We start from the raw sequence: 15,001 nt of genomic DNA, 5'->3' as shown, positions 1-15,001 counted from the left end.
ATATATGTATACACACGCACACACACACATCACCCTTTTACCTCTCTCTATCTGGCCTGCTATGCCGTCTCTCTGTGACATCCCAGAACGGTGATTTGGCAAGGCGGCAGTGTCGGATCTCGGCTCGGGCTGAATCGGAGGCAGCGGCGTGTCGAAGGCAGTCGTGAGCAGCAGAGCGCATCCAGGCACGACATGGCGGTGCCAGCAGACGTCCGGGGCGGAGGTGGAGAGGTAATGGAGACGTACAGACGAGAAACACTGAACGGGATTTAGAAATCTGAGCACAAACCACCCCCGAAGGATCCCCGTGAACCTCACGACGTGGAGAACAACATCTTGAACATATATTTTTTAATTGTTTCACCAATTCAGGATTTGATTACTGAGCATTTAAAGTGTAAAGACCAAGACCTGGGATTTTGGTTCTGTTTTCAAATGAAAACGTGAGACTTTCGTTGTATTTTTATTTACACAACAACGGCGCCCCGAGCCGCTGAGAACCGTTCCACCTTGGAAGCCGTTTCAAAAAAAAAAATTGCAATTTCAGTGGCTCTTTGCAACTCGGTCGTGCAAACGGACACGACGAAAAGTTTGCCGTGTTCACTTGAAATCTTTGAGATGCAAATCAGGGGGACGTATTTGCTGCTACATCTCGGATTATGATAATCATGAATATTTGGTCCATCATTAAATCTAATGAGGAAACATCCATATATTTCTGATGGATTAGGCGCTGGGATATTTCAAGCCTCGTTAGTTTTCATTCTCGATGATTCCGCTCATGCAAATGAAAATGAATCCATCTTCCAGAGCGAGTTCACCCCTCGCCAGTCCATCACAGGGCAAATACAAGAGAGACGCACATTTAATCTGCAAACAAGTAAGACTCAGATATCAATGAGCCTCAAATGCGTGCTGTTGCACTGCTGGAGAAAACCATACTTACAAAGGGAGAACATGCAAACGCCACTCAGAAATCCTCCATTCATTACTTGGGCACAAATAATAATAAAGAAAAAAGAAAAAGTCCAGACTCTCAAAATCTATTAATAATATCAGTCTAAATTAAGAACTCATAACACAAATAAAGTAAACAAGTAAAAAAAAAGAAAGAAGAAAGTGCTCATTTTGGCTCCATCTGTGAAGTTTTCATGCTTTATCGTTCTTCAAAAACTGCATTTATTTCACTTACTAAACCAACAAACTAGTGGTTTAAACAAATCTGCCCGTTCGCTGAACCTTTTTGTATTTTTAACTAAAAAACGGTGATACATTTCGAAGTATTAAATCTGAGCCGGAAGTTGTTGTTTTTTTTTCCCCTCAGTGGCAAAACACAACGCACATATTGAATGACAAACATGCAGCTATATATATACAGTACATATATATATATATGAAGCAGAAGCGCTGTTCACCTTCCGTCTGTCGGGTGTGTGCGTGTGCAGGTGACACTGGGAAAAGAAGTAATTACATGTTGGTGGGAAGACGGCGAGGAAGATGAGGTGGAGTGAGGAGAATGGGTCGAGCGAAGGAAGAAAGAGTCAATAGGTCAGTTATTTCCTAGTGTGACAGACAGACAGAGGAAATGAGGCGGGTCGCCACAAGAAAACGTTGTACGGATATTTATTACTGTACCTCGGGTTATTATAGTTTTAGCGCGGCATGGAAATGCCGCCTGTCGTCCCTTTTGAGACGAGTGATTCAGTAACACGTTTTATTGCTCCCGTTCGGTCGCTTGGCGTGGACGTTAACGCCATCCTCCTCTTGTTGGGTTGCCTTTTTTTTTTTTCTTTCTTCCAGATGCCGCACGGCACCATAAAGCTGCCCGGTGGAAATAAAGAATAGCTCCGGTAGAGAAATGATTAAACAGTGTGAGCAGAGAGGGAAACCCGAGGAAAAACCTTTTGGAGCCTCGACACAGAGTCTATAAATTACAGCGCGAGGTCTCGTGTTTGCCATGCTTGCGCTTTTATGGAAGACACCTACTTTCGGGAAAAACAAGGTTTTTACTTCCTGTGATCTCTTGATCAGTCGACGGTTCAGCAGAACGTCAGGCTCACCCATGTTCACCCTAATCGCAAATGATCGTAACATTTGTTTGTATGGGAATTAGTATGAAGCATAAATCCGTGTCACGTACTTGCAGCCTCTGATATTTTACAATGATCGTTCCTTGCTGGGCTTTAAAGTTTAAGTTTTACTTTAATTTGAGTATTTTTTAATAGCAGTGAGTCTTAGTTACTTTAAGACGTTTTATTTCCATTAGAATCTAATTCTTTACTGACTGTGAAAGAAAATTTATGGGGGAGGCCCGTGTGGTCACTGTTTCCGCGCATCTGAATCTAAGGCCCTGTTTTCACAACGTTTCGTTTTTGCGTTTTCGTTTCAGAAAATGTTCACGTTTACACGGCATCATTTTGAAAACGATGTTCATTTACACGCAAACGGCAAAAATTCTGAAGACGTTGTTGCTAGCATGCCAGGCCATGAGTTGGCACTGTTAGTTATTTGTGTAAAGAAACCACAATAATACAAAAATCAGCAACGCAATTACCAATTTTGTGACACAAATACTAAAGCTGAAACACAAATTCAAAGGTTACAACATAATTCAAATCCCCAAATCCAAACACATAAAATCATAGGCAGTATTGTAATACTGCGCAAATATGAAAGCAACAAAGAAGGTTGATTTAATTAAAACCACCTGTGTGGATTATGTCGATATAATTCCTCACCATCTTGGAGAGGAAATTCTTCCTCTCTGCTTCAGCATTTGAACGCACCAGGATGAGTCACAGAATTACTAACCAATCAGACGCCACCTTTCAAAAGGTATAGCCCACATGGCATCAATTGACCAATCACGTTGCTCGTTACAGGGCGTAATACGAAACCGGAAGTCAGTTGTGCGTTGTGTACACGAGCTGATAATTTACTATATTTCTGCAAAAAAAGATGAATTCAGGCAAAGTTAGACGGTGACAAATAGTCATGGCCATTACACACGTGTTTTAGGTGGCTTTGAGCAACATGTTCGTTATTTTATTGGCCGTCTTTATCGAAAATTGACCGTCCAAATGACGGCTGGACGGCAAGCTGCCTAAAACCATGCCACTGGGCCACCATACATTGGCAGTAATGAGAAACGGGGGTGCATGTAAAAAAAACAAAAAACAAATGAACTAGTCAGCATTTTTCTGAACATCCACTCTGGATCTCCATTTCACCTGCTCCGCCTCATGGATTCATCATGCGACGCATGCTTCTAGGAAGGTAACTGGAGCGATGGGGGCCGAGGGGGGGATGGTTTTGTGGGGGTGGGGTGGGGGGGGTGGATGGATGCATGGGGCAACCAGTTTATCATCTTAACCCAGTTAGATGAAAGCAGGATTGGAAGAGGTGCTCATTATATCCTCCCAAGCCCTCTACCCAACTCCACATTTCCCCGTTTTCCTCCCCGGATCCGTTCCCTGCTTCCCTCGTCTCTCGCCCGGTGTCACAGTCTTGCGTCATGCTCGGTGAGGGAAACATAAGCTGTTGCGCAAGACTTTTTGGGCGATTATATGTTGCCCCGCTTGTTAGTTTTCTTTGTCTAGATTGGAATCACTGTCGGCACCGATCTGGAGCGGAATCCATCAACGTGGTCAGGGCGTCATCGGCTTTGGCGCCTGTTGGACAGAACACTGTGGCGTTTTAGACTGTGAGTCTAAGTTTGAACTTTTCACCTGGCGACACAAAACGCAAAACACAATGATGTGAAAAGTCAGCAAAGAAACTGAGTGAAGCCCACGTGGCAGCTTTACGTGCAAACCGCCACACACACACACACACACACACACACACACACACACACACACACACACACACACACACACACACACACACACACACACACACACACACACACATCTCAAGTATGGCGGTCTGTCTTCATGTCGGAGCTCTTGACATTTCCTCGACATTTGATGACATTTGCGGACACACGTGTAAAACTGCGGGAATAGAGAGTTTGATCAGAAGGGGAAGCACAATAGTGACAGGGGAAATGTCAGCAGTGTCCCCGCCATCTGTTACGGCGGCGCTGGCGCCGAGGCCAAGTGCGCCGTGGGATGGCGGAAAGCTGGTGTCCTCTGGTGGGCCGCTGTTCAGAGTCGGGACCGAGTTGTGGGCTTGGCGAAGGGACTAAGCTGTTCCTCAGTCCAGTGTGTTTTATCACTGCATCTGAGCTGAACCAGCCAAAATAAAAGAAATCCAACCGAGTTCGCTCCAAGTGTTTTGTTGCCATTTAGGCCAGAAGTAGCAACATGTTTATGTGACAGGGTCAGGGCGGACGGGGAGTTTATGCACGTTTTAATAGGTTTTCTTCCCCACATTTTATAGGCCATTGCGTTTTAAGTTGCTGTGTTTTTAACCTGAAGTCTTATTGGATTGATATTTGTGGCAGAGAGGTGATTCGCATCAGGTGCTTAATCACGTCTCTGCCCATGAAGGAGCCCAGAGACAAGGAGTGACAGGTGGAGGAGAAGCACACGCTGAAGCAAGTACCTGAAAGAGGAGCAGTGTGTGTGTTTGGTTTGGTTTAGTTTTGAGGTTAATCTACGAAAGACTCAGGAAACCGAGACAGTGGAACAGAAGGCGAGAGCGCGGCGAGCCGACGAGACACTCGGCCCAGACAACGAAGCCGCGGGAGCCGTGAAGTAGCCCATCGGCCTGTACCCGCCCGATGGGTCGACGGTTCGGCCACCATCCATGAGAACTGTGAGTGTTTTGTCCGAGTTGTTTTTGGAATTTTCACCAGGAAAACAAAAATCACAAGTCATCAGGAGAGTCATTGTGCTCGCTGATGAAATTGAAGATATAGTGACCTTGCAAATGCAAGGGATTTGCTGCTCGTAGCTGCAGAATGTCAACAACTAGAGTTGATTTAATGTGAGTAAGTGACTATTAAAGCTTCAAAAGCCAAATGCATTCAGTTTAAGGAAAGTGAAAAAACAGCTTCTAGAGAACCGGGCATTATATTACCACATTTTCAAGTGACTAATTCAAAAAGATATACTCTGCCGGTGGCCTGGCCCCATTTTACATTTTCGTGGCAGTAAATCTCCTCGCTGCAACGTTCTTTTTAAAAGTTCCTCCTGCAATCTCAGCGAAATCGCAACCACGTCCGCTTCTCCTGGTGGTATTTAGAGAAACTGTATGACAGATGCCAGGACAGATGATTACCGTCAACATATGGTGCTTCATGATTCAGTCCTGCTTCTTCACTGCGCGACATACAGACTGACTCCAGAAACAGCTTCACACCTACTCGACACAGGAAGGATTACAGCCGAGATATGAAGAGATGAGGTGCCAAGAAGAGAGCTGTCAGATGAAGGACGTACTGTTGCTTCTTTTTTAGCTTTGCCAGAAGTGACGACACCAATTTAACAGGCTGAGATATTACAAACTAACGGCTGGATTACCTTTATATTCCATAGAAATATTTCTCATCAGCAGAGGATGGATCCTGGTGACTTTGGTGAAAATAACATCAAAGAGTTTCAACCATTAGATGAATAGAAAATTTGACAGACTCGAGGCGACATTTCTTTTTTTCGTCTTTGTAAGACTGACAGCGATGTTTGCTCATTTGTCCAATTATAGCTGGGTGGGTGTCTTTCCCATGTTTCTCTGCGAGTTCTCATTGATCACGTGTCTTTACATTCTGGGAACATGTCATGTTTTTGTCAGGAGAGACTCTAAAGCCCCGTTTCCACAGTGCCCCTTGGTACCGGTGCCGGTCAGGTGGGGGTTGACTATCCGTAACCAGACCCGTATCAGTGCCGCGTTTCCATTACACGGGGAACGGTTTGAAATGTAGGCGGGGTTATGAACGGTTGCGTAATCATGCAGGATGTGACGCCATAACGGGAGGACATTTTCAAAAAAGTTTCCTGATTGCTGCAGAAGAACTGATTGGAAATGGCTGCTTGCTGGGAGAACAGCGGTTGTCACGGACCAATGAGCAGACGGCAGTGTTGAAGCTCCTCCCCCTCATATCCGGCACATTGTGCCTGGTACCCCAAGTGGAGGGGTAGCGAGAAATGGTTAACAATGGTACCGGTTGGTAACGGTTCTGAGTCAGTGGAAACGCACAACAACCGGTTCCGACCTGACCCGTACCGGCACCAAGGGGCACTGTGGAAACGGGCCTTAAAAGTCTGAAGTGGGTATTGGGGTTCTCACCCTGCACCGACTGACACTCTTCTTTTTATTTTTTTATTATTATTTTGGAAAATTTCCCATGACAAAATAACACATGAAAACTGAAAAAAAAAAAAAAATGCTCTGTTGCTCGTTGTCCTGCGTCAAGACCCCAAGAACGTTGCTGAAGCCCAAATTTTCTGACATTGACTCACAATCTTCTCTCTGAAATTCCTTAATGATCTTCACGTTTGATCATCCTTTTGTGTCTCCATTACAAGAAGCAGTAAAGCAACGTTGCAGCCTGATGATGCTTGGGTGCCCCTTGGTGAGAATAATACTCCATAATCATTACCGACTGAGGCTACATGGACATTTATATGGACAGATGATGAGGTTGGATTGTTATTACAGTGACTGTCAACTCTAAAATGACCAAGTCCCAGGACAATATGGACTGGGAGTCATGACACTCTGGAGGCAAACGTTGTTGTTATTGTTTCGTCTCCTTGTGGGATTTCACAGTTCATTTGCTTGGGAAAATACACACTTAATAATCCAAAGTAATCTGTACCCGTTTATGTATTTTTAACAGGTGTTTGCGCACAGCCAGAAGAACAGTCTCCTCTACATTTTATTGCCCAAAATAATCGATGATCACCGAAAGCTCAGCAGATCCAATTCGCGCCCTCTTCAGTCACTTTCCCCATGTCCCACTCTCACGTCTAACTTTTATTGACACATGCTTGGATGAAAGGCGTCTTAATCCATAAGCGACAACAGAAAACGGCGTGTAAACTGCAGTAGTGAGTCCAGCATCGACTCCTCCTGCAAATCCTCTCAGCCAAAGTTCCCACAGATGCCGGGACCTCCTCTCGCGCCGACAGTAACTAGTAGTCTGAGCCGTCATTATAAGTGCAAATATTTTCAGTGGCTTTGATCGGCCTCTGCAGGAATTAGGTGTCCTCGCGTTGCACCCAATGTAAACAAACGGCTCCTGATTAAATCTGCACTTCCTCTATGATTTGCTGCATTAATTCATGCTCATACATACGCAGATCTCCGCTTTGATATCCTGCGAGCGGCGTGCGCTGTATTGATAATTTGATCAGGGCCACATTTCCATTGACTGGCTGTCATACTCGTGCGGCCGGAATGGTTCCTGTGATGAGGAGATGCACACTGTTGCTCGCTTCAGTGAATTTACTTTATTGCCGCTGGGGCCGCCGACGGTTTGTCACCGCCGCCGGGATGCAAATAATTCAGATGTTATTGGAAATATGTAATGTGATGTATACTTTGGAAAATGCACTGTTATATAGTTTCTAAGGTCCTCGGTGCAGGAGATATTAGACATGCTTACAGGGTGGGATTTGAGTACATTTAACAATAACAATAACATAGTCTATTTATTTTGGTTAACAAAAGATTAATATATATATATTTTCTCAATAAATTCACTTCAAAGAAAGTGAAAGGCACAAACCTAAGGTGTGAGTTTTCTGTCTGTTTTTGCAGTTTTACATCTTCAGATATTTTGTATTTCATTGTGTAGCTAGTTAGTCATTACTTGTTCAACTGTTGGTCATTTAGCATTTGTTTGGGGTCATTTTTAGTCTTATTATGGTTATTTTGTCCCTCTCTATACTTGTTTGGACTATCATCGTGTTTCCTATGACCAATTTGAATATTTGAACATTATTGTCTCATTTTGAGTCACTGTGGGGGGGTTTCACCCGTTGGGCCTCTGGGACTCTGCTCGGCAAATCTGTCCGGGAGTCTTTCCACACCGTTTGGAGTCTGAAGAAATAAGATCGCCCATATTAGTCCAGTAATGTGTGGCTCAATGTTGCAAACTTAGTAAATCAACTCCAGATTTGCATCTACACATATAGTGGAAGGAGGTTAGTAGAAACACTTGAATTACCTTCCTAAAGTGTTTCTCATACCTTAAAGTTGCCAGTAATCCAAAGTGGGCGTTTTGTAAAAATGTGTTAATATTGCATGTAAAATCTACATTTTTGTACTTTGCAGGATTGGTCTGAGTGGACCGATCCTGCAAAGTACAGGATCGGTCTGAGTGGACGCCTCAATTTCAATGTGGTAAGCGAGGAGCCTTAATCAGGCTCACCTGGGAAGGAAACCGACGTCTCAGAGGTCATGGAAAGCAGACAAGGAAGGAGTGAGTTAGAAATCAGGTTCTTGACGGATTACAAAGACAAAAAGAGTTCCAGAAGAAAGAAGCAGCTGGATGGGGCTTGAATGGATCTCTGAGCCGTGGTGGAATGAAAAGTGACCTGCTGCAATTTTGTCGGCTTTTAATTGTTTTTGATTGGTTTGTTCTCCTATTTTGCGCCCGAAAATTTGTATTTTCACCACTTGAGTAACCGTTAATTCATAATACATTTGATAGTCTAAACAACCGTCAAAATTTTTTCTTTGTGGTGTGGAGATATTGCACATTGTTGACCCAGATGTTGTCAAATTGAAGCGGGAGTACAGCCACAGAAGTCTGCATTTAACTGTGTTTTTGGCTGGCAAACTCGAGGCCGGTGCGCCAAATGCAGCCCTCCGTATCATTAAATGTGTATGTAATTGTCTTAAAATAAAAGTACATGCTGCATTTAAGTGCGAAGTAAGCCAAAAAAAAACCCCATATCAATTCTGTTAGCCGTAACATGACTACATCACTGCATTTCTGTGTTTCCATAACAGCATTCAGCATAAGTGCTTTCCCATGTGATTGAGTGGAAACGAATTGAGAAAAATGTAAAAATGAGGAAAGTTCCTGCTTGAGGGGAGGCTGTTGAACAATAGTAAAAACTTTATGGAAGGTCTTATCGGTTAAAGGAAACTGAATATGCTATTGAGTTTGCCGCCTTTGCCTCATTGAGGAACACCCCCAGCAACGCCAAATTTGCAAATTTAGCTCCTTCTGTTTTGTTCTGGTGGACCAAATCTCCTGCAGACACAAGTCAATGGATTAAATAACTTCTGGCCAAGTTGTAACTAAACGTTGTCAACCCACAAGGCTGAGATTGGTGGCTGTAACAAAACAAACTCACCTCTGCTCCACCTAGTGCTGAGGAGGTAACATTACCCCCTCTCTTCTTGATTGTTAGTGGGTTTTTTATCCGGACCAGTTGGCAGGTGGGAACCAATTAAAAATGAAAAGTAACTCTACGCACATTGCAAGTCGACCTGCAAATAAAACGATATACTTTAGTTGGCAATAAAATAACTTAATTATGCTGTAAATATCAGTTGTTTAATATAGTGTTTGACCTTTACTGAAGTGACAAAAGTAACTCAAATATATAATGCGTCATGGTTTATGTCAATTTAGTAAAGAATGCTTCATTGCCACTCAGTTCATTCCGCACAGTGAAGTCTTGGAGACTTGCACAACAAGAGAAACATGAAGCTTTGCAGTCAAAGCAAAAAATACTGAAATCTCTGTAATAAAAATATCTGTGGTTGATTTCATTCTTCTAAGTTTCACAAACTCTTTAATTTTTACCCACAACCCCCGTTACACAATCCCTGCTATATCTAATATCCAAAACCGAGGCTCAGATTGGGGAAGGCACGTCACATCTGCGAGCTACTCTTTATCAAATAAGATTGATAAAGTGGAAGTGGAATTCCTTTTTGATGAGACATCCAAACTCCAAACGGCGCTGGGACCGCAGAGAACATGGATAAAAGCTGCGGATCATTTTTTTTCCTTCTTTTGGACGCGTTGCAGCAGAGAGCGAACACTTGTGTGGCTTCTTGCTGTTGTGGCCGTAACGCTCTCCAGACTTAAGAAGGAGGAGGGGAGGGACCCAAAATTGAAACGGTGGAGAAGCTCAAGGAAAGCCCAATGGTGAAATTCTGGTCACACACACACACACACACACACACTGCTCTGTCGAACTCTGTCTCAGGTTAATGAGGTGTGACCGATGTGACAGGAGAGCGCTGCTCAGGAGACCCACCGAGGAGCAGGATACACCTTTCATATTTACACACACACACACACACACACATACACACACACACACACACAGGCCTTATGGAAATGTTTCTCCCACCTACGATACCACATCTGTTCCCCCGGTACTGCTCCCCTCCTTCCTTCTGATCTGTGTCCAGATGACATTCCTGCCTCGCAAGCTTCATCACGGTCCCATGATGAATGAGACGGCCTCATTTACATGATAAACTGCCCGAGGATGGAGACGCAGGGAGCAAAGTAAGTCTGCGTGAGCTCTGAGAGACCCGTGTGAACTCTGTCTGACATTTTTTGTTTTTTGATGGGGGGGGGGGGTTAAAAAGTCACAGTCCGGCAGGACTTGATTCTCGCGCCGCTTTTACCAAAGAAGCCACTGCTGCTGCTACGCATGGCCATAGTTAGTAGTTCTTCTGCATATGCGTGGGTAGATGGACAGTAGCAACAATGGCGGCCTCCAGAGTGGCATGACTCCCAATCCATATTCTCCTTGGACGCGATAGTTTTATTGTTGAGAGTCACCTGTAAGAAACACTGAAAAACGATGTAGTCTACATGCCAGGCCACAAGTTAGCGCTGCAGGTGGTTTCATAACAAAAACTAGCAACAGCGCCAACTCGTGGCCTGACATGTTGACTACATCGTTTTTCAGTGTTTCTGTCCTTTCCGTTTTCAAAATGTTGCCACGTAAACGCAAAAAAACCAACGCCTTTTCACATGAAAACGGGGCTTAAATCGAGAAATGGTTGAATAGTTTGCCAATTAAAATTTGTCGTATACCACTTTGTCATCAGGGGATTAATGTTAACTTTCCGAAGTCTCATCTTGGTAAACTAACTGTGAACAAATCTAAATAAAGAAAAATGTCAGAGGAAATTAGGTTTTCATTTAATGTGGACAGGCTTGTTTGCTTTCACTGCCAATAATTATGTAAGTTTACATAAAACCCCTAAAATAACTCAAGTTTAAACCCCACAAAATTAAGTTTATATCCTTGGTATATTCTTGCAATAAAAGCCTTTCTTTATATATTTCCTTAACAACCTAGGTTTGTAATGTTCAGTTTAAGTATTTTAGGTGGGGGCCCTTCAAAAAGGTTAAATTAGTGACATGGATGTAGAGAAGCATCAGCGCCCCTTTTTTAATACAGGCAACGCGGGGATTGAACAGTTGGTGTGGAAACTGATTTTAGAGTCTTCAATATTTGTCACACGTCTTTAATTCCCCAAATGATTAATTTATAACATTGATGTAAATTAAAGTGGGATTCTGTGTGAGTTCATTGTTTCCATTAAGCTGCATTAAGTTGGAATATAGGGAATTCAACACGGCAATAACAGGAAGCTGGTGAACCGTAATGGCGACGTGTATGGGAATCCAACCAGTCAGGAATGTATATACATGTCCAAAAGAACTGCGAGGATACTGTGTGAGCCAAGCAGCTTCTCTCTTCATATATTTTAATGTTTCTCACCGTCTCCTCTCTCATTCCCACACTAGTCTCTCCAACTCCTGCACATTTCCGTCATTCGAATAATTCCTAACACCCACCGACACCTCTGCGCAAATGGAAATATTGATCTCCCTTTTGGTGGCTGCTTTCATATCGGGGTTGGGTGAAATGACGCGAGACGAATGTGAGTAGCGCCGGTCTTTTATTCAATCTTCACTACTCAACGCGTATGTACATAAAGAAGGCCCAGGGATGTTCTTGTCAAAACAAAGCTCACGCCTTGATACATTTTACTTTTCCTGACAAAGAGGGCATCAGGCTTGGTCCTGAAGTTTAGGTGGGAAAGTTTGATTGATGACTGCAGCTTTCTGTTCTGTTCCCAGCTTGTGAGTACTCTGTCTATTTCTAGGGTCCTTGCTTTGCCACCTCCTGCGCCCAGATCTAATCCTCGGCTCACGTCCAGGTGTTGTCATGTTTGGGACGAGTGATCGGCGGGGGAACCAAAGAGCCTGTCAGGTGCAGTTGGCAGGTCGCAGCTGTAGATCATTCTCCAGGTCGGAGGTTTCGTACACATGCCCACGCACTTAGAGTGTCGGGCCGCCTCATCAGTGCTGTCTGGGTAATGAAGGGACCCGATGGAAACTCTTTCAAAACAAACGGAACACGATGAAGTTTGAAAAGTTGTCTAAAGTTGAAGGCTTGCACTGATGACAGAAAGGAGACGAGTGTTGACATTCAGAGCGATCGACTTGCTGTGATTGTGTCTGTTATTGCTTTATGAAAGGCCTGCTTTATAATCCACATATCTAGACTGTAGATGGTCGGTTAAAGGTCCCATATTATACCCCTTTTCAACAATTTCACAAACAGGTGTCTGAGGTGCAATTACATTGTTTTCAAAGTGTATCGCCCCAAATTCAGCCTTGGTCCTGAATTTCTGCCAGTCTAAAAGTCCCTCTCGTGAGCTCTACTGAAAAAAGGCTGTTTCTGTGTCTGTACCTTTTAAATGTAATTTTTCTCATAGCATTTATCAGGATAATTTTTTTTTTTTTTCGACTCATGCTTGGAATTTTAGACTGCCGAGCTCATCTACCTGTATCAAGGTCAAAGTGAGCATCCGCTACCAGGGAGAGTGGTTATTTCCCGGCATGACATCATAAAGGGAAAAGAGCCAATTCACCTGTACAAGCGCTTTCGCTAAAGTGGAGCAAGCAAGTGACTGAGATGACGGACTTTGTTCACTTCCGGGGACACATGTCACCATGAGAAAACTATTACAAATTGAATTTTGCATAATCTGAGACCTCTAAAGCTCACACTGCCCATCTGATGCCAACGGCAGTTGGCCACCGAAGAGCTCGACTGGTCTCTGCCACGTTACGTAATATGTAATACGTAAGATGTATAATTCGGACTGCTTCTGCAGCTTCTTTTTATTGACCCACAATACCCACAGTGGGCTGTTTGCAGAAGGCGCAAATCTGCTAAGTGAAATCAAATGGGTGAACGGCAGCGTAGCAATCAAAAGTCATTTACCACTTTGAGTTTGGAATACCTCGTCCACTGAGCGACATTTGGAGGCCACCTTGAGGTCATGTAAATCTTCACCTGCTCGCTTGAACGGTTACCTTTGCTGTACGTCGCCGTTATCTGCAGCTCGTGGCTCTTAAACCACGCGTTCCTGTTCAGTTCCTCAGCACCGGCTCCCCGCGGCCTCCACAACGTTATGTGTGAATAAACCTTTTTTTTTTGTCTCATTTCTGTTCCGTTGCACAGCAAACAATCTTTTGAAGAGAGGCGGATTCACAGCTTGAGGTGGCAAATGTGACGCATAAATTAGATGAACAGTTTTTCGACTGAACTCTGCATCACCTGCCTGCTGCCTTTCGCTGGAGGTGAGACATTTTCTTTGCAGCCACAAATGTGGGAAAGCCAAGAACCAATTAAAACAAACAGATAAACAAACAAAAATAAAAACAACTTGGAAAGAAAACTACGCTTTCTTTCACTGCCAAGAATTCCGGTTTAGCAGATATGTAGAGAGAAGTCCAAGACTAAAAAGGCACGGAGCATTAAACTGCTAAAAAAGGGATACAAATAGTTAAAAGCAAACATTTGAAATTTATAAACTTGTGAAACGGCAAACACTTTATTGGTGTCCTAAACATTTGAAATGTCTCAGATGGCATTCATGGGTAAAACTACAGTTTTTCACAATGTCATCAAAGTGTTCATTTCGTTATCAAAACTGTAAAACTGCTAAGTGCAAAAAATTCTAGATTTCCCTTAAGTTTTGTGACTCACTAATGGAAATCTTGTCCATCGTGTCTCCTACCGCCTCTTGAAATGACCATTTCTACTTCTCTCTACTTTCATCCCTGCCTTCTTCTATTAGTTTCTTTTTTCTTTTTTTTTTCCAAGTCCAGCCACTAAAAGGATCCCTTGTAAATCCTAGTTTATGGCCACTATTGGTGCAGTTTTATAGAACTTTCTCAGCGCAACCTCTCCATCCATCCATCCATCCATCCATCCATCCATCCATCCATATATATTTCCATTTAATCCGGTTTGGGTTGTGGTGGCAGTATAAAAAGTAAAGACACCCACCAGTCCCTCCTAGACCAAACCAAGTCAGTCCTGGGCTGACCTTGGGGACACCTCCCAGACCAAAGTGTCTCATAAACCTCCGATGGTAGGCGACCAGGGGCCGTCCTAATGACACACCTCAAGTGGCTCCTCTCAATGTGGAGGAATTGTGGCTCAACTTTGAGTGAAACTCCTCAGTCTATTATGAAGAGTGACGCACGCCACCCTGTGGAGAAACCTCATTTTCGGCCGCTTGAATAATGACCATAGGGTGAGGGTGGAGCTGTAGAATGACCGATAAAGTTTGAGCGTTGATCCACAATGCAGCTCCCTCTTCACCACAATAGTCTGGTACCGGTCCGTGTATCTTATATCCGTACAACATTTGAGCGGAAGAAGTACATTCCCAAAAAGTTATTCCAATCGAGAGCATGCAGGAGGTTGATGTTCCATCAGTAGTGTGTTTGGGTGTAGAACTCTATATAATTGGTATTGTGGTGCAGTTTGTGTGCATGTAAACACTCATTATGACAGATCCAGACCACGCACACGCAGGTATCATACATTTGCAACTAGATTCACTCCCGCAGGAGCGCACACACACACACACACACACACACACACACACACACACACACACACACACACACACACACACACACACACACACACACACACACACACACACACACACACACACTAAATATTCACCCCTCTGGTGATTTTAATGTAGTTTTCTGGGACTGGGCTAGAAATCCCGCATGAAATAGTTATGTGCC

The sequence above is a fragment of the Lipophrys pholis genome (assembly GCF_963383615.2).
Source record: "Lipophrys pholis genome assembly, chromosome: 1".
NCBI classification, from domain to species: domain Eukaryota; kingdom Metazoa; phylum Chordata; class Actinopteri; order Blenniiformes; family Blenniidae; genus Lipophrys; species Lipophrys pholis.
The sequence above is the reverse complement of the archived record's forward strand: the minus strand, read 5'-3'. Positions refer to the sequence as shown.